The 25,980-nt window shown below is 41.0% G+C and overlaps 1 protein-coding gene across 3 annotated transcripts in view; it reads right to left on the reverse strand.

The window, feature by feature from the left end:
* The window catches only part of LOC115143398 (FERM domain-containing protein 4B-like), a 79,005-nt gene extending 68,854 nt beyond the window's left edge, over positions 1-10,151 (reverse strand). The window contains exon 1 of one of the 3 annotated variants that reach the window (XM_065001942.1): positions 9,892-10,148. The gene's annotated coding sequence lies outside the window, so the exon portion shown is untranslated. Of the gene's footprint in view, positions 1-9,891 lie in introns of all 3 variants that reach the window. The other 2 variants (XM_029683785.2, XM_065001943.1) reach the window with 2 other exon arrangements.
* Between the last annotated feature and the right edge of the window lie 15,829 nt (positions 10,152-25,980).

Here is a 25,980-nt window from a genome sequence, read left to right on the forward strand (position 1 = left end):
GCCTCCGACCGCAAGGCACTTCAGAGGGTAGTGCGTACGGCCCAGTACATCACTGGGGCAAAGTTGCCTGCCATCCAGGACCTCTACACCGGGCGGTGTCAGAGGAAGGCCCTAAAAATTGTCAAAGACCCCAGCCACCCCAGTCATAGACTGTTCTCTCTACTACCGCATGGCAAGCGGTACCGGAGTGCCAAGTCTAGGACAAAAAGACTTCTCAACAGTTTTTACCCCCATGCCATAAGACTCCTGAACAGGTAACCAAATGGTTACACGGACTATTTGCATTGTGTGCCCCCCCAACCCCTCGGCTGCTACTCTCTGTTTATCTTATATGCATAGTCACTTTAACTATACATTCATGTACATACTACCTAAATTGGCCCGACCAACCAGTGCTCCCACACATTGGCTAACTGGGCTATCATCATTGTGTCCCACCACCCGCCAACCCCTCTTTTTACGCTTCTGCTACTCTCTGTTCATCATATATGCATAGTCACTTTTACGATACCTACATGTACATACTACCTCAATAAGCCTGACTAACAGGTATCTGTATATAGCCTTGCTACTCTTTTTCAAATGTCTTTTTACTGTTGTTTTATTTCTTTACTTACCTACCTACACACACACACACACCTTTTTTTCCCCACACCATTGGTTAGAGCCGGTAAGTAAGCATTTCACTGTCGTATTCGGCGCACGTGACAAATAAACTTTGATTTGATTTGAAATAGACCAATTAAAGATATATCCAAAGCAAGCTATTTTTGTTTGGGGCTCCTGCCCAAACAAGTGTGTGAAATCTGGATGCTTGGAATTGTGACATTACTCGTTATTCCGATTAGACAGGGGCACTTAATGTGTTGTGCTTCTGTCAATGTCCACTGACACAAATGGGTCATATATAAATCCATCCTTACAGTATGTCCATCTTTGAAATGATTTATAAGGAGGTGCATGTGCTCTGGCAATTTTAGGTGGAATTTGTCAACAAACTGGAAATCCTCTCTCCTCCTTAAATAGATTGCTTGTTGTCCTAATACAGTCTCTTTCATCTAAATCAGTGGTTCACAACCAGGGGTACTTGGCCTATCCACAGGGGGTACTTAAGAAAACTCATGAGACCTACTTACCTTACTGGTACTTCAGGGGTATTCCGGGCAGAGCAGAATTCAGTTGGTGGTACAGTAACCGACAAAGGTTGGGAAACACTGATCTAAATGATATGGACCCTGCCTCCCAGAGAAATTCCCTACCAGCTGAGGAGCCTGTGTCCGGCCTAATCCTATTGCTTTCTGCTCTCTGCATCGTACTGAACACCAAACACACAAGTAGTCAATGAGGAGAAAGAAATGCATGTCACCGTCAGTCAGTAAGCCAAGGTATTCAAACCTTCCACTAATGAAGGAGGATGAGTACGTTCACTCAAAAACCATAACACCAACAAAAAAAATCTACCAGGAAAAATAAACATTTAATTCCTAAATGTCTGCTAAATCAAACAAAAACATTCTGTTTATTCGTGTATTTCAAAAGACTGTGCCTAAATGGACAACGGGACAGTTCAGTGTGTCCATGGTTGTGTAAGTGAAAATAAGTTACAGACTATTTGTTTTACACAGAATGTCCTGTGGAAGGACAAATGTCAGACGTAAAACAAGGTAAAGGTCCAGAGATGCTCTGCCTGGGGACTGCTTGTAAACCGCCAACAAGGAAAAGGTCCAGAGATGCTCTGCCTGCGGACTGCTTGTAAACCGCCAACAAGGGAAAGGTCCAGAGATGCTCTGCCTGGGGACTGCTTGTAAACCGCCAACAAGGGAAAGGTCCAGAGATGCTCTGCCTGCGGACTGCTTGTAAACCGCCAACAAGGGAAAGGTCCAGAGATGCTCTGCCTGCGGACTGCTTGTAAACCGCCAACAAGGAAAAGGTCCAGAGATGCTCTGCCTGCGGACTGCTTGTAAACTGCCAACAAGGAAAAGGTCCAGAGATGCACTGCCTGGGGACTGCTTGTAAACCGCCAACAAGGAAAAGGTCCAGAGATGCTCTGCCTGGGGACTGCTTGTAAACCGCCAACAAGGAAAAGGTCCAGAGATGCTCTGCCTGGGGACTGCTTGTAAACCGCCAACAAGGAAAAGGTCCAGAGATGCAGGTCCTGCCTGGGGACTGCTTGTAAACCGCCAACAAGGAAAAGGTCCAGAGATGCTCTGCCTGGGGACTGCTTGTAAACCGCCAACAAGGAAAAGGTCCAGAGATGCTCTGCCTGCGGACTGCTTGTAAACCGCCAACAAGGAAAAGGTCCAGAGATGCTCTGCCTGGGGACTGCTTGTAAACCGCCAACAAGGAAAAGGTCCAGAGATGCTCTGCCTGCGGCCTGCTTGTAAACCGCCAACAAGGAAAAGGTCCAGAGATGCTCTGCCTGGGGACTGCTTGTAAACCGCCAACAAGGAAAAGGTCCAGAGATGCTCTGCCTGCGGCCTGCTTGTAAACCGCCAACAAGGAAAAGGTCCAGAGATGCTCTGCCTGGGGACTGCTTGTAAACCGCCAACAAGGAAAAGGTCCAGAGATGCTCTGCCTGGGGACTGCTTGTAAACCGCCAACAAGGAAAAGGTCCAGAGATGCTCTGCCTGCGGCCTGCTTGTAAACCGCCAACAAGGAAAAGGTCCAGAGATGCTCTGCCTGCGGACTGCTTGTAAACCGCCAACAAGGGAAAGGTCCAGAGATGCTCTGCCTGGGGACTGCTTGTAAACCGCCAACAAGGAAAAGGTCCAGAGATGCTCTGCCTGCGGCCTGCTTGTAATCCACCAACAAGGAAAATATTCCTGTTTACACAACTGACATTGTGAACCATGTTCACGACAGTTGCCTTCTCAATGAGACTGGGAGTACAGAGGGCAATATGTACAAATCATTTGAGATTTTTCTGTTTGCATTGTACAGTGGCAAGAAAAAGTATGCGAACCCTTTGGAAATACCTGTATTTCTGCATAAATTGGTCATATAATTTGATCTGATCTGCATCTTGGTCACAACAATAGACAAACACAGTCTGCTTAAACTAATAACACACAAACAATTATCCATTTTCATGTCTTTATTGAACACACCATGTAAACATTCAGTGCAGGGTGGAAAAAGTATGTGAACCCTTGGATTTAATAACTGGTTGACCCTCCTTTGGCAGCAATAACCTCAACCAAACATTTTCTGTAGTTGTGGATCAGACCTGCACAACGGTCAGGAGGCATTTTGGACCATTCCTCTTTACAAAACTGTTTCAGTTCAGCAATATTCTTGGGATGTCTGGTGTGAACTGTTCTATTGAGGTCATGCCACAGCATCTCAATCAGGTTGAGGTCTGGACTCTGACTGGGCCACTCCAGAAGGCATATTTTCTTCTGTTGAAGCCATTCTGTTGATTTCCTTCTGTGTTTTGAGTCGTTGCCCAAAGCAGCCCCAAACCATGATGCGCCCTCCACCATACTTTATAGTTGGGATGAGGTTTCGATGTTGGTGTGCTGTGCCTTTTCTTCTCCACACAGTGTTGTGTGTTCCTTCCAAACAACTCAACTGTAGTTTCATTTGTCAACAGAATATTTTGCCTGTAGCGCTGTGGAACATCCAGGCGCACTTTTGCAAACTTCAGACCAGCAGCAATGTTTTTTTTGGACAGCAGGGTCTTCTTCCGTGGTGTCCTCCAATGAACACCATTCTTGTTTAGTGTCTTTTGTATCGTAGACTCAACAACAGAGATGTTAGCATGTTCCAGATGATTTCTGTAAGACTTTAGCTGACACTCCAGGATTCTTCATTACCTCATTGAGCATTCTGTGCTGTACTCTTGCAGTCATCTTTGCAGGACGGCCACTCCTAGGGAGAGTAGCAACAGTGCTGAACTTTCTCGATTTATAGACAATTTGTCTTACAATTTGATGAACATCAAGGCTTTTAGAGATACTTTTGTAACCCTTTCCAGCTTTTTGCAAGTCAACATTTATTCATCTTAGGTCTTCTGAGATCTCTTTTGTTCGAGGCATGGTTCACATCAGGCAATGCTTCTTGTGAATAGCAAACTCAAATTTTGTTAGTGTTTTCTATAGGGCAAGGCAGCTCTAACCAATATCTCCAATCTCTTCTAATTGATTGGACTCCAGGGAAGCTGACTCCTGACTCCAATTAGCATTTGGAGAAGTCATTAGCCTAGGGGTTCACATACTTTTTCCAACCTACACTGTGAATGTTTCAATGATGTATTCAATGTAGACAAGACAAATACTATAATCTGTGTGTTATTAGTTTAAGCACACTATGTTTGTCTATTGTTGTGACTGAGATGAAGATCAGATCAAATTTGATGACCAATTTATGCAGAAATCCAGGTAATTCCAAAGGGTTCACATACTTTTTCTTGCCACTATAGGTACACTGAGTGTATAAAAAATAGAGAACATCTTCCTAATATTGAGTTGCACCCCCCTGCAACATGTAAAGTGTTGGTCCCATGTTTCATGAGCTGAAATAAAAGCTCCCAGAAATGTTCCATACGCACAAAAAGCTTATTTCTCTCAATTCTTTCACTGTTAGTGAGCATTTCTCCTTTGCGAAGACAATCCATCATTATGGCATTTCAAGAAGCTGATTAAACAGCATGATCATTACACAGGTGCACCTTGTGCTGGGGACAATAAAAGGCCAATCTAAAATGTGCAGTTTTATCACACAACATAATGCCACAGATGTCTCAAGTTTTGAGGGAGCGTGCAATTGGCATGCTGAGCGCAGGAATGTCCACATGAGCTGTTTCCAGATAATTTAATGTTCATGTCTCTACCATAAGCTGCCTCCAATGTCATTTTAGAGAATTTGACAGTATGTCCAACCGGCCTCACAACCGCAGACTATGTGTAACCATGTTAGCCCAAGACCTCCACATCCCGTTTCTTCACCTGCGGGATCGTCTGAGACCAGCCACCCGGACAGCTGATGATTTTCACAACCAAAGAATTTCTGCTGTCACAAACCATCTCAGGGAAGCTCATCTGAGTGCTCGTTGTCCTCATCAGGGTTTTGACCTGCAGTTCGGCGTCATAAACATCTTCAGTAGACAAATGCTCACCTTCGATGGCAGTGGCATGCTTGAGAAGTATACTCTTCACAGATGAATCCCGGTTTCATCTGTACCAGGCAAATGGCAGACAATGTGTATGGCTTAATGGGGGCAAGCGGTTTGCTGATGTCAACATTGTGAACAGAGTGCCCCATGGTGGTGGTGGTGGGGTTATGGCATCGGCAGGCGTAAACTACGGAAAACGAACACAATTGCATTTTATCAATGGCAATTTGAATGCACAGAGATACCATAACAAAATTCCACAGGCCACAATCAACAGCCTGATCAACTCTATGTGAATGAGAGATGTCGCACTAAATGAGGTAAGTGATGGTCACACTAGATACTGACTGGTTTTCTGATCCACATCCATAACTTTTATTTTAAGGTATCTGTGACCAACAGATGCATATCTGGGAGTTTTTAGTATGCCTCGCCAAGAAGGGCACCTACTGCTAAAAAAAGTCAGACATTGAATATCCCTTTAAGCATGGTGAAGTCATTAATTACACTTAGGATGTTGTATCAATACACCCAATCACAACAAAGATACAGGCGTCCCTCCTAACTCAGTTGTTGGAGAAGAAGGAAACCACTCAGGGATTTCACCATGAGGCCAATGGTGACTTTAAAACAGTTACAGAGTTCAATGGCTGTGACAGGAGAGAACTGAGGATGGATCAATAACATTGTAGTTACTCCACAATACTAACCTAATTGCCAGAGTGAAAAGAAGGAAACCTGCCCAGAATACAAATATTACAAAACATGCATCTTGTTTGCAACAAGACAAATAATACAAGTAACACAGCAAAACATTTGCAAAACAATTAACTTTTTGTCCTGAATACAGTGTACATTTGGGGCAAATCCAATACAACACATTACTGAGTACCACTCACCATATGTTCAAGCATGTTATGGGTATGCTTGTAATTTTTAAGGACTAGGGTATTTTTCACTATAAAAAAGAAACAGAATGTAGCCAGGTACAAGCAAAAAACCTGGTTCAGTCTGTTTTCCAACAGACACTGGGAGATGAACTCACCTTTCAACAGGACAAAAATATAAAACACAAGCACAAATCTACACTGCTTACCAAGAAGACAGTGAACGTTCCTGAGCGTTAAAGTCTTGACTTAAATCAACTTGAAAATATATGGCACGACCTGAAAATGGTTGTCTAGCAACGAACAACAATCCATTTGACAGTTGAAGAATTTTGAAAAGAATAATGGGCAAATATTGCACAACCCAGGTGCAACATTTGCCCTTATAGACTTACCCAGAAACATTCACAGCTGTAATCACTGCCAAAGGTGCTTCTACAAAGTATTGACTCAGGGGTGTGAATACATATGTAAATTAGATATTTATGTATTTAATTTTCAATAAATCTGCAAGAATTTCGAAAAAACAATTTTTACATTGTCATTAGGGAGTATTGTGTGTAGATGGGTGATAATGTTTTTATTCAATCCATTTTGAATTCAGGCAGTAACATAACAAAATGTGGAATAAGTCAAGAGGTATGAGTACTTTCTGAAGACACTGTACATATGAAGTGGGTAAAACAGTATATAAACATGATTAAAGTGGCCAGTGTTCAATGACTATGTACTGTACATAGGGCAACAGTGACTAAGGTTCAGGGTAGAGTACCGTGTGGAAATTGTTAAAAGGCATCCTTGTGCATAGAGTTGCATGTTTGTTTTTTAAAACTTTGCAATCATTGGTTTCTGTTTGGCATGCATTTTAAAGTGAAAAATCGGAGTCTCCGCATTACTTTGTTACCGTGGAATTGATTAGCACTGCTTTGGGGCATAAACTTACATTAGAACCCACCATAATCAAGTTGAGTAGCCACACTATTAGGCCTATTCATAAAAGTAAGCATACTGAAGCACAGACAAACTATTTCAAACTCTAACAAAGTACAGAATTTTGCAAAGAGAGAGATTGCCATCAATTTATTGCATCATTCCTTTTCTTTCCTATTTTGTCTTTTTGTGAAAATCTGTACGCAGTAAGGGGTTTAGAGTATATCCTGTAGACTAGAGGAATGACCTGGGTGGAAAACCTGTTCAACAGGACCTACTCACTCTGTCAGATGACACCTGTATGACTACAGAATCTAATAACTACCAATCCTCCTGCTCTATGTGCATGAAAAACATTCAAATGATATGTGTGTGAAAAACAGAAAATGCTGATAACCAAATCTCAAGACAAAAGAAAGGCTGGGTCTAAAGGTGGGAAATTATAATAACCCTATTCTCAGACCCAGGTTTCTGAATGTGTCACCTTCGTAGGCTAAGTTACGTATATAGACAGAAAAGGTTTCTACTATTTACTCTCTGAAAGGCTGGTTTGTTTGAATGGCCCCGTGAATTAATGTATTCTGATTAGCAAATAACTCTTATCTGTGCTGGCTGAGCACCCAGCCTGGTCTCATAGACTAGACGTAACATAGTAAATGTAAATTCAGACACTCAAATTAGGGAAAGGGGGATACCTTGTCAGTTGTACAACTGAATGCATTCAACTGAAATGTGTCTTCCGCATTTAACCCAACCCCTCTGAATCAGAGAGGTGCAGGGCCTGCCTTAATCAACAACCACATCTTCAGCGCCCGGGGAACAGTGGGTTAACTGCCTTGCTGGAGGCAGATGACAGGTTTTTACCTTGTAAGCTCGGGGATTCGATCCAGCAAGCTTTGGGTTACTGGCCCAATGCTCTAACCACTAGTATGATATGTTATGTTTGGTATGGTTACAGAAGACAGATGGTTACTTAAAGCAAAACTAAAGTAGGTGGTTGGACGGGGTGGATAGGTGGGTGTATAACGCAAATTTCTATCAACCCAAAGGTTGCGAGTTCGAATCTCATCACTGCAATTTTAGCTAATTAGCAACTGTTCAACTACTTAGTACTTTTGAGCTACTTTCAAACTACTTAGCATGTTAGCTTACCTTTATCCTAACCCTAACCCCAACCGTAACCCTTTTCGCTAACCCTTCCCCTAACTTTAACCCTTTAACCTAACTCCTATACTTAACCTTAATCCTAACTCCTAACTCTAACCCCTAGCCTAGCTAACGTTAGCCACCTAGCTATAATTTGTAAAATAGCATATGTTTTGCAAATTCGTAACATATAGTACATTGTGCAAATACATAACACATAGTACGTTTTGCAAATTTGTAACATATAATACGAATTGGGCGATGGACATCTACAAATTAATACATAACATACGAAATGTAACATAAAATAATAAAGGGAGTGTTTTAGATTTTAAGTACAGAATAATACAAAATGCTCTGAGACCAGGTTGGAGCACCAGCAATGGAATCTTAGGTGACAGTTAATAGCTTTATTGAATTGGAAGCACTGACCCCATTAAAACCAACTGAACATCCCAGACTGAAGTAAACAAAATGCTGTCCTGCTTTTGTACTCTAATGTAGTGTGTGTGTACGTGTGTGTCTGTGTATATCTGTGTGTGACACTTATTTTATGAGCCTCTAATTTAATATTGTCCCCTTTACAAACCAGACCCATGCAGTGTAGTGACAGGGACAGGACAGGCACATTAGCACTGCCTGTCCTCAGCATGTACAGCTATTTAAACTACCTGAGGTAACTGGGTGAACTGAGCTGCTGAGGTAAACTGAGGTCTATTAATCAAACTTTGTAGGCTACCAATCTATCTTGTTCACAGTTAGTTGTGGCTTTTCTGTCCTATAAAGTTAATGCTTTGAGTAGTCTATCTGTAGCCTACAATTCATTACAGTCTAATTCCTCTTATGGGCCTATTTTGGTACTTGAGTCCAGAGTGACACAAACCCCATACAGGATATCACGTTCTTTCTCCCATTGTTTGTCTTTCCCAGGAAACAGGAAACTCAGGCAGAAGTTGTGAGTCTGTGACTTTAAAACCTGTTTGTTTGTGTCTCAGCCTGTGTGTGTGTGTGTGTGTGTGTGTGTGTGTGTGTGTGTGTGTGTGTGTGTGTGTGTGTGTGTGTGTGTGTGTGTGCGTGTGTGTGTGTGTGTGTGTGTGTGTGTGTGGGTGTGTGTGTGTGTGTGTGTGTGCGTGCGTGCGTGCGTGTATGTGTGTTTGTGTGTTGTCTGTTATGTCTTTATTGTCCCTCTGGGCGAGGTATTGACATAATCAACACCCTGTGTGCATGTTAGCAGCAGCATGTCTATTAGAAAACAAGCGTACACTTGTTTTGGTTTGATACCTCAGTCGGTCATCACCTGAGAGCAGCTGTGGGAGTAAGTAAATGAAGGTGATGGAAATAATTGCATCTTATCTCTTTCTTGAGATAAACAAATAAATGAACATTACTTCCAATGATGAAATGGCAAAAACTAAATACAACCTATAAACTAGGGAATACTGATTACTGTATAAGTGTCTAGGTACAATAGGTAGGCATATTCATGCTGTTGGCTACTAGAGTGTTTAAAATAGTTTTAAGTGCATAACATGTGCCAAGTAATGCACAATGCAACAAGATAAAGGATGAGAACAGAGTGAGATATCAGAACAATTACGAGCTTGTTTTACATAGGTTTACTTATTGTTGAAGAAAACAATAGTGTAGATTACAATGCAGATGAAAATATAACTTATACCATACATCATATGATATGGGCATGGCACAATTACAGATGGTTGCCAGCCCAATCAGTATTGCTTTTGATAAACATAGCTTCAGTTACCATCAAAAGCATGATTGATTCGTTTGAAAAGAAACTGGATAGTTCCTTACCTTTTTTTTATTGTCGCCGTTATGGTCGAATTGAACTTTTTGTATGAACAGAAGGTTTTTTACCGGCAGCGATAAAAACAAATTATTCCACCGGCATTCTCTCCGGCTGTAGCCCACCAAAACGAATAAAGAACGTAAAATTAACCGCTGCTCTTTCGCTGGTGATCCATTGGGGCCAGAAAGCGAAGCTGTCTACTAGGTCCGCATATCCTTATCGTCCACAGTCCCATCCATTCACTCTCTGCCTCCTCCCCTGTATCCTTCAGCCAATTCAGAGAAGACGAATTTCCCACTATTTATTCTGTGCCAGTGCTGGCATGACCTGAACAAATGCACGGTCCACGTACAAGCGATGCGGGACCTGCTGAACTATAGTCCATATAAACAAAGCTCTGTCAGTCTCTGCTCTGCAAACGTAGCTCTACATTTGTATTTTATATTTATTATTGGCAGCAACTACTCTTCCTATGGTCCAGCAAAATTAAGGCAGTTATAAAAATGTTTAAACATTACAATACATTTACAACAGATTTCACAACATATTAAGTGTGTACCCTCATGCCACTACTCTATTACCACATATCTACAACACAAAATCCATGTCTACGTGTGCATAGTGAGTATGTTATTTTGGGTTTGTATGCATGTGTCTGTGCCTATGTTTCTGTTGCTTCACAGTCCCCGCTGTTCCATAAGGTGTATTTTTTATATATATTTTTGCTTCTAATTGTACTGCTTGCATGAGTTACTTGATGTGGAATAGAGTTCCATAGTCATGGCTCTATGTAGTACTGTGCGCCACCCATAGTCTGTTCTGGGGACTGTGAAGAAACCTCTGGTGGTATGTCTTGTGGGGTATGCATAGGTGTCCGAGCTATGTGCCAGTAGTTCAAACAGACAGCTCGTGCATTCAACATGTCAAGACCTCTCACAAATAGAAGTAGTCATGAAGTCAATCTCTCCTCCGCTTTGAGCCAGGAGAGATTAATGTTAGCTCTCTGTGTAAATCTAAGGGCCAGCCGTGCTGCCCTGTTCTGAGCCAATTGCAATTTTCCTGTTCCTCTTTGTGGCACCTGACCACATAACTGAACAGTAGTCCAGGTGTGACAAAACTATGGCGTGTAGGACCTGTCTTTTTGATAGTGCTGTTAAGAACGAAGAGCAGCGCTTTATTATGGACAGACTTCTGCACATCCTAGCTACTGTTGTATTAATATGTTTTGACCATAATAGTTTACAAAAGTTTTATATATTTTTTATTGTATACATTTATTTAACCTTTAACTAGGCATGTCAGTTAAGAACAAATTCTTATTTATGATGACAGCCTACCCAGGCCAAACCCTAACCTGGACGACGCTGGGCCAATTGTGTGCTGCCCTATGGGACTCCCAAACACAGCCAGTTGTGATACAGCCTGGAATTGAACCAGGGTCTGTGCCTTAGACCACTACGTCACTCGGGAGCCCCCCTCCAAGTAGTTTAGGCGCCCTCAACTTGCTCAATTACCACATTATTAATTTCAAGATTGAATAATGTTTTAATTGAATGTAGGATAGCTAGAGGGGTTTAAATATTTACGGAACTGTAAAATGTATTCATGCTGGACATTCAAATTAGTTAACGTTGGAACAAACATTGCATTCATCCTTCAGTTGTCACCCTGACCTAACCAAAATAATAAAGAAAACAAAGATAACTAAAGTCAGGGTGTGACAATGCTGCTGTTCTCTCTTGAGCACAGTGATAGTCTAACCAATGGGGTAATACGTTTTTTAGACTAAGTCTGCGGAAAGTTCAATTTTTATGATGATTAATCTATTAGTCAAAAAAGGAAGCTACTAGAGTTATCATGAAAATTATAACATTGTTAAAATGATGAACAGGCCCATTACTAAAAATAGAAATTGATTGAGTAGTACTTGGTCAGTAGAATTTATGTGAATGTGCAAAATGCATATCTTTCAACTGACAGAATTGTGGAACAAGTTGTATGGGAAAGGAAGGGAGTGCCAGATCATTGTGGAGTCACTGGAAACTGAACAATGGAAAAACTCTGAAATCCCCAGAAACTGCAGGACTAGGAAATGGGAGGAATTGAAAAAATGACTAGGTTTACTGTAAGGTAGCTCAACCAGGTCAAAGCGTTAACAGACAAACTAAAGGTGGGTGGTGCCCTGTTCTCAATCTCATCCTTGCATACCCATTTAAAACAAAAGATTATCATTTGTGTCTAGGCAACCTACTGGTGTGTACGGAGACAAAATGTTTAGTTCAAAGCCTAAATTAGTCACACAGGGGACTGCCTCACCCCCATCCCCCATTTTGGGGGATTTCTGCTTGCGAGTGATTAGGCTTAACCCAGTGCCATGTGTGCACTAAGCATCTCTACCCCCAAATCTCAGCCTGGCCTCAGGTCCCATGGCGATTACCACAGAAGGCCTTGTCACTTTGACACTTCCTATATCTGTCCTATTCACGATACACAAAAAAATAAATATAGATTGCAAAACAATTTTCTTTTTATAAGGATGGAGCCAATTTTCCAAAATAAAAATAAAATCAGTCTGGTCATTGATGAGAAAGAAGGTATTGGCTACAGAGTAAAACCTCTATTAAATTCATATTGTACATAACTAAGAAAAATACCTATTTGTGCAGGTATGAACAACCAAAAGCCTCACCATACAAGTATTTATTTATAAGCTAAAAATGTACAGGTCCCTTGAGATGAAAAACAAAACAAATAGAAAACTGAATATAGATAAATAACTTGTACAGTAAGTCATATTTTGATAGTTATTCTTCTCAAAATAACTAGCAGAGATATCAACCGCTAAAGTGGAAGGATCATTGTTTTAGGGGAGATTAACACCATGAATATTAAATAGAGGGGATTATGTTCCATCAGTGACCCTCATGGAGCAGATGTTAACATGGAGAGGAGGGATAACCTCCTGGGACATGATGGGGGCAGGAGAGACCCGGAGCTGATTCACACTATGCCAATCTCCTTCGTAGGGCCATTGTCAGTGTGTCAGTGTGCATCCCATCACCATGCATCTCCAAGTATCTGTCTCCTATTACAGGCCTCAGGCCAGATTAACTCTGACAGCCACTGCCATTAGACTTGACCTTGGTTAACTGGTAATATGATATTTGATGCTCAGACATCACCTCTCATTAACTTTGCAAATCACATTGTTTTCTGTGTTTTGAACTTGTTTACATCCTTAATATAAAACAAAGGACACAAGAAGAATTGCGGGTGTGGAACCATATGGGCTAGTGTCTATATGGGCTATAGACATCCCATCTCATACAGCAGAGCAGCCGAAACAGGTCGACTGTATAATGGTATTGTATTAATACAGCCACCAGCCCTCATTCTGCTTGTTCATTTCTTTGGAATGAAAGGACAATTTTAGTATTTTCCAGGTCACAGTGAAATAATCCACCATTAGTCTCTCCTTCAGTTTTGTTCGCCCATCCCCTATCCCCCATCCCTCATTTAAAGATGAGGTGTCATGTGACTGGGGGATACTGTGGAGGAAGCTTGAGGGATTTTTGTTTGTGAATTTCCAGTTTTTCTTCCGTGTGTCTCTCTGTAACTCTTGTTCCACATTTTCTTCGCTAAAGCCATATTAGCATATTAGTAGGATATTATTGTAAAATGTATTATTAATTAACTGACTTGCCTAGTTAAATAAAGGTTAAATAAAAATGAAATACAAAAATAACAGCACTGTTCATTTCCTGCATATATTTCATAATGTTGATCTTAACGAAAGTGTAACAAAATGCAATATTAGAAAAAATATATATTTAAGACCAGACCATGTGACATAGGAAGAGTTCGTTTTTGTGTTAATTTGAAAAAAGTGCAAACATTCTTACTCTAGAAAACACTTTCAAATAAAATTTTAACATTAACGACTATTCTAAAACATTAATAGATTTTTTATAATATTTTCAAGCTACGTTTTTTATTCTGGTTTTGACGACATCAGTTTGTTCAATATTTGTACAGCGATAACAGACTTGAGTGGATAATCCTGGACTTCCTCTTGATTTACACTACCATCTAGTGGATTTAATGCACAGTCTGTATGTACACTAATTGGCACAGAAACATTTTGGTATAGTATTCTAGGTATTAAAAATAACAATATTGTAGAATATCTTTAGTTTGTAACATGTATAAATTGCATTATTTTAGCTGGCTTTTGTTTTCTCTGTATATGCCTAATCATCACCACTGAGGAACGTCACAGAAAACAATCAGTTGTTTATTTTATTTGGCGCCATCTAGAGTGTTCAGAGTACATAACTGCGGAAAATAACATGTTTTCAAATGACAGTTTATCAAATTTGTTTAGCATATTTGTATTTTAGCCATTGTCGATACGTGCGAAAGTTTCACGGGGAAAGAATGCCGTCAGACTCAGGAATTGTTCCAGATATTGAGGTCGACGAAGATTTTCAGGACGAATCCAAAACGTTTAACGAGTTGAAAAGCAAGCCCTTGAAAAACAGGTCAGTCCAGATGTTTACAACCTACTGCCTGCCCTGGAGCTGGATGAGTATGATGATGATTCATTTATGAATGTTCTTTATAATTGCTGATAGACAGATTTGCACATTCAGCCAAAATGTTTCACCAGAAATGTGAGATTTGATTTCTAAACCTTTCAAGCAACTTTCCTGACATTTGAGCAACATCTTGTGCAGATACCATGCTACTTAAATAAAACATCATAACCCAATAATCCATTGCATTTGGGGACACCAGGTTTAAGACTAAAGCAAACCAGATATGTATCCCTGTATGCATATTTCCCACTCTGGATTTTCAGTGCAGATTAAGCTAAATTGGTCAACACCGTGTAGTACAGTAAATCTGACAGACAGGCTCATTAAAGTGCACATGGTTTGTTGATGTTTTCAAATATATAAATGTGTCTAATTAGCTAAAATCATGATGGATCATCAGAGTAAGTCTATTATGTCCCAGTGGGCACAGACGTCAGTTCATGTCTGTGCCCAGTTCACGTACATTTGGTTGAGTTGTCAACTAACGTGAATTCAACATGAAATCAACAAAAAATGTCACTATGTCATTGGATTTAGGTTAATAATAGTTGTCTGTGGAAAAAAAACAATGAGTTTTCCATGTTTATTCAATGTCATCAGATTTTTGTGTTGAAATGACGTGGAAACAAAGTTGATTCAACCAGTTTTTGCCCAGTGGGTGTAACATGTACATCATGGGCCATTCTCTGTTTGGACTGTAGGTAGCACCAATGTGGAGACAACATGTGACTCATTTACTGAACTGCATTACCCCTGGAATGAAGACCTTGTCTGAACACTGCTCTCCAGTGTTCATCCAATTCAATGCTTCAAGCACTGGAGCTGAGCATGTTTCACATTTCTTTCTCCCTCTCCCTTCTCTGTGGTAAATGTACATCACTGAAGTGTAGCAAGTGTATAATTCTGTCCAGCAGAATTGCTGAAACCTTATTGATATACATGAATCTTTATCATGATAAAATAATGAATATGGCCGTTGTGTGCTTATCAGGTTTGTACCTTTGTCTTAAGATTGACCAGAAGTGTGCAGAAAGTAAAATTGGCACCCATAACCAAATCTCACATGGCCATAGATGTGAAAAGACTGGTATTGTCATGTGGTATCTCAGATTGTTCTGGGAGGAAGGATGCTTGACATGCACAAATATTTTCAGACTATCCTGGCATAGAATCACCTTTTTATCAGAGCAGACGTCCTTTTTGCAGAGACAGTTATCCCTGTTGTGAATGGGTTGTCCCGTCCGGCACCTTATTATAATCGTTATTCAACTGATCCCACAGTGATGCTAACATACTGCTTTGTGTTATCAAGCTTGCTCTGACAGGCCTCCCTGTCTGGGTGGTGTATGAAGGTGTGGTCCCTTATAGGAAAGATGCAGATTGAGAGAGCAGGAATTTACCCCAAGGGATTGAGATGACATGTCTGTGAGCTGTACAAACATGTGACATGGATTCACTGAACGGGAAGTGTCTGTATACTCACCTGAGGCAGTCAATGAAACTGAAAATGTTCAATGAGTAACTACTTTCAAAATGTACATGTTTGCTATTTAAGGCTATGCAATTTGGTTACATGAATGCAGAAATGTGAGTGAGATCTTCTGTACATGTACTGTATACAGCACAGAATGTCTTGATGATTTTGTATGGATTCAATTTGGTTGATTATAATTTCTACTCAATCATATTCCCCTCTAAGGTAAACTGTACTGAACCAGTATGCTATCTGATACTCTCCTGGGTTTTTGTAATATTACAGCATTTTATACATTAAAGTAAATGTATTACAGTGTATTATCTGTGTACTTGTGAAGTGAACACAAGATGGTGCTTTAACTCCCATTACTAAAGTGTTCCAAAAACACATTTTCATGTAATCACGTGATCTTGTCTGGCGTTAATTTGATAACATGTGATAACATGAAAATATACATGTGATAACATGTGATCACATGTGAAGTTTTCCAAAAACACATTTTCACATAATTTCACATATGATGTTGCATCTGAAATCATGTGATTTCCCACATGTGAAATCAGACGTGGATTTTCATGCCTCATAAAGTAGTGGACAGATATTCTAGTTTACTAAAATATCTAATTAGTTACTTCCTTCAGAGATACTGTGCATTTGCTATGAACCAAGTTGATATGCCAATGCGAAGACTGGTGTTACTTATGAAGCGTCTTGTGTATGTGTTGCGCAACAATCTTGGTTTGGTTTGTGTTATGGCATTACCTTCCACTCCTTGCTTTATTTAACTGCTAATGATTACCTTATTTTGCTGGGATTTCCTTTAGAATAATATCCTTGAAACAAATGTTATTGCAAGAGAGATACTATATAGGCTCGGGCCTATTCAGTATACACCCACTGCATTTGGATACATGCAATAGCACTTCTGTGTACCTCTCCATAACTTAAGACCCTACATGCCATTAGCTTACTTATTTGGCAGGTTAACATGTTGTCATCTGTGATATTGTGAAATGGCATGTGAATTATGAAATGGATGGCAATGCACTGATAATAATAAGTTGTGGAACAGGATCCTACAGAGTGATTCATTTTTATCTCAAAGTTATTGAACTATAGTAGAGGACTTTACTAGTAGAGGATTTCCACTCATGCAACAATAGGAAGGTGAAACATTTTACTAGAGTCTGGAACAGAGAACACTTTATTTTCATACCGTTACTACATGGAAACAGTTGAATCACAGCCCATCCTTCCTGTTATTCTGTGACCACAGGCTGTACTAAATATATTGAAATAAGTGTCTTGGAAAATGTGTACTTTGAGATGGAGACTCAGATATTTTAGTAAAAATCACAAGGTCTTCCAAAGATATCTTTAGGATTGTTTTGCAGCAATTATTTAGAAACACCATGTATTTTAGTGTTTAGTGTCTCAACATGTATTTTTTTACGAGTGTTTTGTGTACGGCTGTGTGTTTTATTGTGTGCATGTGGTGTGTATCTGAGACAAACTGATCATTTACTAGGTCAGAATGATGAACAGTCATATTTCAAAAGAAGCCAGTCAACACATTTGCGCTGCAGGATACAAACCGTTTGCGTTTACATGTTTTTACAGACATATATGTTATTGCAATAAATATAGTGTTACCCAAATTTTTCCCAACATGAAATATGGTTGGAGGGAGTGTATCTGGATTTATTTATCATGTTTAGTGTAAATAATCAACATTATCAATGAAAGTATCACAGCTAATTGCATGTAAGGCGTATTACCTCTAGACATTCAACGATACTTCAGAAAGCAGAGTGGGGATCTGAAAGTGAGACATTATTGTGTCATAACCGGAAGTACTGCCATCCTCTTGTCCTTTAAAAGGACCCTAGGTTTTAAACCACATACATATTGATGTTAGTCTCAAAAGAGCCACTGCCAATCATGATAATAAAAAGGTAGGACATTATCAACTGTCTTTCATGAAATACATTATGATACCTAATCTACAGAGTGTAATCTGCTCATACTTAACAATATTTAGGCTATCTGACACATTATTATACCTTGCTTTGTAATTGCTTTGAGAGTTTACTTCTTCCAGTTTCGATTCAACATAACTTCTGGGGTTATCTAGTTTTATTGGTTGGAACCACTTATTGATGCATGCATGCTTGGTGCTAAACCTTTCACCATTTCCATATCTACCCAATTGGCAACACTTGATGATTTGTGGCCAAGCCACGCGCACACAGGGTAATTGTTTACTCTGGTTTACTATTGTTTACTATGGAGGAAATGGCTGGAGAACATTGTGTTTTATCTAGCGGCATGGGACATTGAGGTCAGTCCTCCCCTAGTTGTCATGCATGCTTGTTTTTCTTTGATATTTTATGGGACGAAACAACTTCGTCAATGTTATATTTGAATACTGAATTGGTATCCCCAGTGAGTTAGGTGCATGTGCTCCCAAATTCTTCTTGCTACGTGCTTTTACCAATATTATGATTCTTTAAAAATATATATATATATATTCCAGGTGTAAATCTATGATATTGCCCGATCATATTTGGTTCTCTTCAACCAGCCTTTTGAAGGATTGTCCCTGGCTGCAATTTGATACTTTGTAACTGCTAACCAGACCAGAAAATGTATGTTAGTGAATTGGCAAAAGCCACTCTAGTGATATATGGAACAATAACTGCATTGTTGCATATCTATACATTTCACAGTGTCTCAATACATTTCAAATATCTCAATAGCATGTTGTGCTATTTAAATGTATTAAGATTAGGAAGTAGATTAAACATTGAGACATCCTTGCATTGTGCTGTGCTTAATTTATCTCAGCGGTCTGGAGCATTCTGTCACCAGACCTTTTTATTAGCTTAGCATCCATAATTAGCATCCATAATAATAATAATTATTTAATGTGTGGGACACACTGCTATTACAACCTATTCTATAATTATAAATGAATCGACTGGTCAGTAGAAGCTAATACTACATGGTGGCCTTGCTAATTTAGCAACAACAGCAAAAACTATTAAGCAGTTTCAAAAGACTTCTGGGTTTTTGCTCTATGGAAAGCTGAGACTTTTAAGAACACTCTCTACGATGCCCACACGCTTCACAGGACTCGTGAGAAAGTCACTGTAACTGTGAGGTAAGAAATTACTGAATATGATTTTTGGGGACCAGGGTTACATATGTAACCTTTTTTTTTAGCTTTCCTATATCTCTCAGACACCTCAAACCATACTTCCTTTTGATACGTTTTGGGATTTAAAAAAAATAGCAATGTATGAATGTTATTCAGTGCGTTTCTATGGGATAATAGCAGTAAAGCCAAATTCAATGTTTCATCAAAAACATTTATTTTATTTATTAATGGATACCTACAGAGTTCCTAAAACTCTAAATCAAATAGCTAAATGGTCCATCTTATAACAATTCCATATGTTAGCTTACTAGATAACAGCATCTAGAGGCTTAGACTCTTAGGGGTTAATGTTTTGTGGCTATGGTCAATGATGAGGTCAGTCAATCACAGCCTGAAGATTACCCTATATATGCTAGTATGATAAATGTTTTGTTCGGAAGGAATGCTGTTGTCCCCGTAAGGCACAATGATGATTTGATATTTGGTTTGGTAAATTTCTGTACCCTCTCCCTGATGTCTCTCTGTACCTTAAGTGGCCACAAACTACACAAACTTCATGTCTTTAGAAAGGCCTTTATCAACGTATGTATAGTTACTTTAACTGTATGTCCATAGACGAGAGCCATTGCCCGGGACCTCACGATGCGATATTATCGCGATACTTAGGTGCCGATGCGATATGTATTAATTGCCAGGGACCTCACAATGCAATATTATCACGATACTTAGATGCCGATATGATATGTATTAATTGCCAGGGACCTCACAATGCGATATTATCGCGATACTTAGATGCCGATATGATATGTATTAATTGCCAGGGACCTCACAATGCGATATTATCGCGATACTTAGATGCCGATATGATATGTATTAATTGCCAGGGACCTCACAATGCGATATTATCGCGATACTTAGATGCCGATATGATATGTATTAATTGCCAGGGACCTCACAATGCGATATTATCGCGATACTTAGGTGCCGATACGATATGTATTAATTGCCAGGGACCTCACAATGCAATATTATCACGATACTTAGATGCCGATATGATATGTATTAATTGCCAGGGACCTCACAATGCGATATTATCGCGATACTTAGATGCCGATATGATATGTATTAATTGCCAGGGACCTCACAATGCGATATTATCGCGATACTTAGATGCCGATATGATATGTATTAATTGCCAGGGACCTCACAATGCGATATTATCGCGATACTTAGATGCCGATATGATATGTATTAATTGCCAGGGACCTCACGATGCAATATTATCAGGGTACTTAGGTGCCGACCCAATATGTATTACAATTCTCGCGATTCTTGCGTTTCGATCCTACGATTTTATTGCGATTTGATGTTTCAAATATATTACTCACTATATGTCTGCTGCAGCGAGACAAGAGAGCACATGAGAACATTTGTTTTGATCAGTCATGGAAATAAAAGTGCTGAAAACATGTTGGCTCACGATTTAAAAAGAAGATGGAGAACAAGCTATAGGATGGAAAATACCTGCGTTTTGGCGCAGGAACAGCTGACTAGCGCTAGCTAACACTGCCTAGCATATATATATATTTTTTTACAAATCGATACTTGAAATCAAATTATCTATATAATAATGCAAAAGTAGTATTGTGATCTATAACTGTTGTCTAGACATTTATGTTGGGGCTATAAGATGATGAAGCCTCCACTGTGCTGTAGTATGTGCATGGTAATGCTAAGTGATAGTTGCAGACCGTGGCTAGATTTGACATGACTTGCTAATTAGTGCGATTATCACACAGATGCACGGGCTGAGAGGCTTTGCAGTGGTTTTATCAAAAGGATCACTTACCTAGGGAATGCCTCGTCCTGACAGCGCATGCACTGCCACATCCATTTAGGTTTGGGATGGGCAGAGTCCGTCTTGAGAAACATATCGTACATGTATTTCATAAGGGAGATGAGAGTGGATGGAGATTATAGTGATAGATGGAGAGGAATGACTTATTGCTCATTTATGCAATGGGTGAGTCTAATCTTAAAATGCTGATTGGTTAAAACATTTGTATTTATGCCCGTGAGTAAGAGTGCATTGTTTTATGAAACTAGATGTGGAGTCTTGTTCCAAGCCAGTCTGCTGTTGCCACTTGCCAGGTCTCTGAGATTATATGAGCATGTGTTGGAAGCATGAGAAGGAGGATATGTGAAAGAGGTACATATTATGAAGGTAGCAAGCAGGTGCAGTTACATCTAGGAACTACATGTATAGGATCTTAATTTGATCACTCTTTGGTTGATAAGAATTTTCCTGCAAGATGAGCAGAAATGCAGATGAGCTTCGTGATTTACATAAATTCACTGAGAACCCGCACTAACTTAAAAAATATATATTTATTTCACCTTTATTTAACCAGGTAGGCCAGTTGAGAACAAGTTCTCATTTACAACTGCGACCTGGCCAAGATAAAGCAAAGCAGTTCGACAAAAACAACAACACAGAGTTACACATAAACAAAGTCTAGTCAATAACACAATAGAGAAATGTATGTACAGTGTGTGCAAATGGAGAATATTAGGGAGGTAAGGCAATAAATAGGCCATAGAGGCACAATAATTACAATTTAGCAATTAACACTGGAGTGATAGATGTGCAGATGATGATGTGCAAGTAGAGATACTCGGGTGCAAAAGAGCAAGAAGATAAATAACAATATGGGGATGAGGTAGTTGGGTGTGCTATTTACAGATTGGCTGTGTACATGCACAGTGATCTGTAAATTGCTCTGACAGCTGATGCTTAAAGATAGAGAGGGGGATATAACTCTCCAGCTTCAATGATTTTTGCAATTTGTTCCAGTCATTGGCAGCAGACAATTGGAAGGAAAAGCAGCCAAAGAAGGTGTTGGCTTTGGGGATGTCCATTGAAATATACCTGCGGGAGCGCGTGCTACAGGTGGGTGTTGCTATGGTGACCAGTGAGCTGAGATAAGGCAGAGCTTTACCTAGCAAAGACGTATAGATGACCTGAAGCCAGTGGGTTTGGAGACGAATATGTAGCAAGGACCAGCCAACGAGAGCGTACAGGTCACAGTGGTGGGTAGTATATGGGGCTTTGGTGACAAAACGGATGGAACTGTGATAGACTGCATTCAATTTGCTGAGTAGAGTGTTGGAGGCTATTTTGTAAATGATATCGCCAAAGTCAAGGATCGGTAGGATAGTCAGTTTTCCGAGGGTATGTTTGGAAGCATGAGTGAAGGAGGCTTTGTTGCGAAATAGGAAGCCGATTCTAGATTTAATTTTGGATTGAAGATGCTTAATGTTAGTTTGGAAGGAGAGCTTACAGTCTAACCAGACACCTAGGTATTTGTAGTTGTCCACATATTCTAAGTCAGAACCGTCCAGAATAGTGATGTTGGTCGGGCGGGCGGGTGCGGGCAGCAATCGGTTGAAGAGCATGCATTTAATTTTACTTGCATTTTAAAGCAGTTAGAGGCCATGGAAGGAGTGTTGTATGGCACTGAAGTTCGTTTGGAGGTTTGCTAACACAGTGTCCAAAGAAGGGCCAGATGTATACAGAATGGTGTCGTCTGCATAGAGGTGGATCAGAGAATCACCAGCAGCAAGAGAAAAGAGTCAGCCTGAGAATTTAACCCCCATAGAGACTGCCAAGGGTCCGGAAAACAGGCCCTCGGATTTGACACACTGATCTCTATCTGAAATGTAGTTGGTGCAGGGGGTGCAGAGCTGTTGGCCGGGGTAGGGGTAGCCAGGTGGAAAGCATGGCCAGCCATAGAAAAATGCTTATTGAAATGATCGATTATCATAGATTTATCGGTGGTGACAACGTTTCCTTGCCTCAGTGCAGTGGGCAGCTGGGAGGAGGTGCTCTTATTCTCCATGGACTTTACAGTGTCCCAAAACGTTTTGGAATTAGTGCTACAGGATGCACATTTCTGTTTGAGAAAGCTAGCCTTAGCTTTTCTAACTGGCTGTGTATATTGGTTCCTGACGTCCCTGAAAAGTTGCATATCGCGGGGGCTATTCGATGCTAATGCAGAATGGCACAGGATGTTTTTGTGCTGGTCAAGGGCAGTCAAGTCTGGGGTGAACCAAGGGCTAAATCTGTTCTTAGTTATACATTTTCTTCAAGGGCATGCTTATAGATGGTGAGGAAAGCACTTTTAAAGAACAACCAGGCATCCTCTACTGAAGGAATGAGGTCAATATCCTTCCATGATACCCGGGCCAGGTCGATTAGAAAGGCCTGCTCGCTGAAGTGTTTTAGGGAGCGTTTACGGACGCAGGCAATGAGACAGTGATCATTGAAATCCTGGTTGAAGACATTAGAGGTGTATTTAGAGGGCAAGTTGGTCAGGATGATATCTATGAGGCTGCCCATGTTTACGGATTTGGTGTTGTACCTGGTAGGTTACTTGATAATTTGTGTGAGATTGAGGGCATCTAGATTAGATTGTAGGACAGCCTGGGTCTTAAGTATATCCCAGTTTAGGTCACCTAACAGTACAAACTCTGAAGATAGATAGGGGGCAATCAATTCACATATGGTGTCCAGGGCACAGCTAGGGGCTGAGGGGGGTCTATAACAAGCGGCAACAGTGAGAGACTTATTTCTGGAAAGGTGGATTTTTAGAAGTAGAAGCTCGAATTGTTTGGGCACAGGCCTGGATAGTATGACAGAACTATGGAGGCTATCTCTGCAGTAGATTGCAACTCCACATCCTTTGGCAATTCTATCATGTCGGAAAATGTTGTAGTTGGGGGTGGAAATGTCAGTATTTTTGGTGGCCTTCCTAAACCAGGATTCAGACACGGCTAGGACATCCGGGTTGGCAGAGTGTGCTAAAGCAGTGAATAAAACAAACTTGGGGAGGAGGCTTCTGCTGTTAACATGCATGAAACCAAGGCTTTCACGGTTACAGAAGTCAACAAATGAGAGCGCCTGGGGAATTGGAGTGGTACTGGGGGCTGCAGGGCCTGGATTAACCTCTACATCACCAGAGGAACAGAGGAGGAGTAGGACAAGGGTATGGCTAAAGGCTATAAGAACTGGTCGTCTAGTGTGTTCGGAACAGAGAGTAAAAGGAGCAGATTTCTGGGCTTGGAAGAATAGATTCAAGGCATAATATACTGACAAAGGTATGGTAGGATGTGAGTACAGTGGAGTTAAACCTAGACATTGAGTGACGATGTGAGAGGTTTGTCTCTAGAGGCACCAGTTAAGCCAGATGAGGTCACCGCATGTGTGGGGGGTGGGACAAAAGGGCTATCTAAGGCATATTGGGTAGGCCTGGGGGCTCTACAGTGAAATAAGACAATAATCACTAACCAAAACAGCAATAGACAAGGCATATTGACATTAGGGAGTGGCATGTGTTGCCGAGTGATAATAGAGTCCAATGAGTAGCAATAGGTGAGTCAGGGAGCCGATTCAGTAGTCGCTACTATGCTAGGCGAGCTGGAAACACGGCGATTCATACAGCTAGCTGGCCGGGGATAGATGGGCTTTTGGCGACGTCGCAACGGAAGAGCCTGTTGACAACCACCTCGGACGATTACGCCGGCAGACCAGTCATGATGGATTGGCAGGGCTCCGTGTTGGCAGTAAAGGGTCCAGGCCAATTGGCAAAAGAGGTAGCCCAAGAATTAGCTGGTGGACCTCTTCGGCTAGCCGGGAGATGGGCCTAGCTCGAGGCTAGTTCAAGGCTTACTGGTTCTTGCTTTGGGACAGAGATGTTAGCCAGGAGTAGCCACTCTGATTGCAGCTAGCTAGCTGCAATGATCCGGTGTAAATGTTCAGAGCTTGCGGTAGGAATCCGGAGATGTGGTAGAGAAAAAGCAGTCCGATATGCTCTGGGTTGATATCGCGCTGTGCAGACTGGCAGGTTTTGACCGAGCTGAGGCTGGCTGGTGTCCGAGTTAACGGTGAAGACCGCTAGCAGTGGCTAACTGACAACTAGCTAGTAGCTAGTTAGCTGGCTAGCTTCTGATGGGGGTTCCAGTTCTAAAGTGCACTGCTCAAAAAAATAAAGGGAACACTTAAACAACACAATGTCAATCACACTTCTGTGAAATCAAACTGTCCACTTAGGAAGCAACACTGATTGACAATAAATTTCACATGCTGTTATGCAAATGGAATAGACAACAGGTGGAAATTATAGGCAATTAGCAAGATACCCCCAATAAAGGAGTGGTTCTGCAGGTGGTGACCAGACCACTTCTCAGTTCCTATGCTTCCTGGCTGTTTTGGTCACTTTTGAATGCTGGCGGTGCTTTCACTCTAGTGGTAGCATGAGACGGAGTCTACAACCCACACAAGTGGCTCAGGTAGTGCAGCTCATCCAGGATGGCACATCAATGCGAGCTGTGGCAAGAAGGTTTGCTGTGTCTGTCAGCGTAGTGTCCAGAACATGGAGGCGCTACCAGGAGACAGGCCAGTACATCAGGAGACGTGGAGGAGGCCGTGAGAAGGCAACAACCCAGCAGCAGGACCGCTACCTCCGCCTTTGTGCAAGGGGGAGCAGGCGGAGCACTGCCAGAGCCCTGCAAAATGACCTCCAGCAGGCCACAAATGTGCATGTGTCTGCTCAAACGGTCAGAAACAGACTCCATGAGGGTGGTATGAGGGCCCGACGTGCTTACAGCCCAACACCGTGCAGGACGTTTGGCATTTGCCAGAAAACACCAAGATTGGAAAATTCGCCACTGGCGCCCTGTGCTCTTCACAGATGAAAGCAGGTTCACACTGAGCACATGTGACAGACGTGACAGAGTCTGGAGACACCGTGGAGAACGTTCTGCTGCCTGCAACATCCTCCAGCATGACCGGTTTGGCAGT

This window comes from Oncorhynchus nerka, linkage group LG15 (assembly GCF_034236695.1).
Source record: "Oncorhynchus nerka isolate Pitt River linkage group LG15, Oner_Uvic_2.0, whole genome shotgun sequence".
Taxonomy (NCBI): domain Eukaryota; kingdom Metazoa; phylum Chordata; class Actinopteri; order Salmoniformes; family Salmonidae; genus Oncorhynchus; species Oncorhynchus nerka.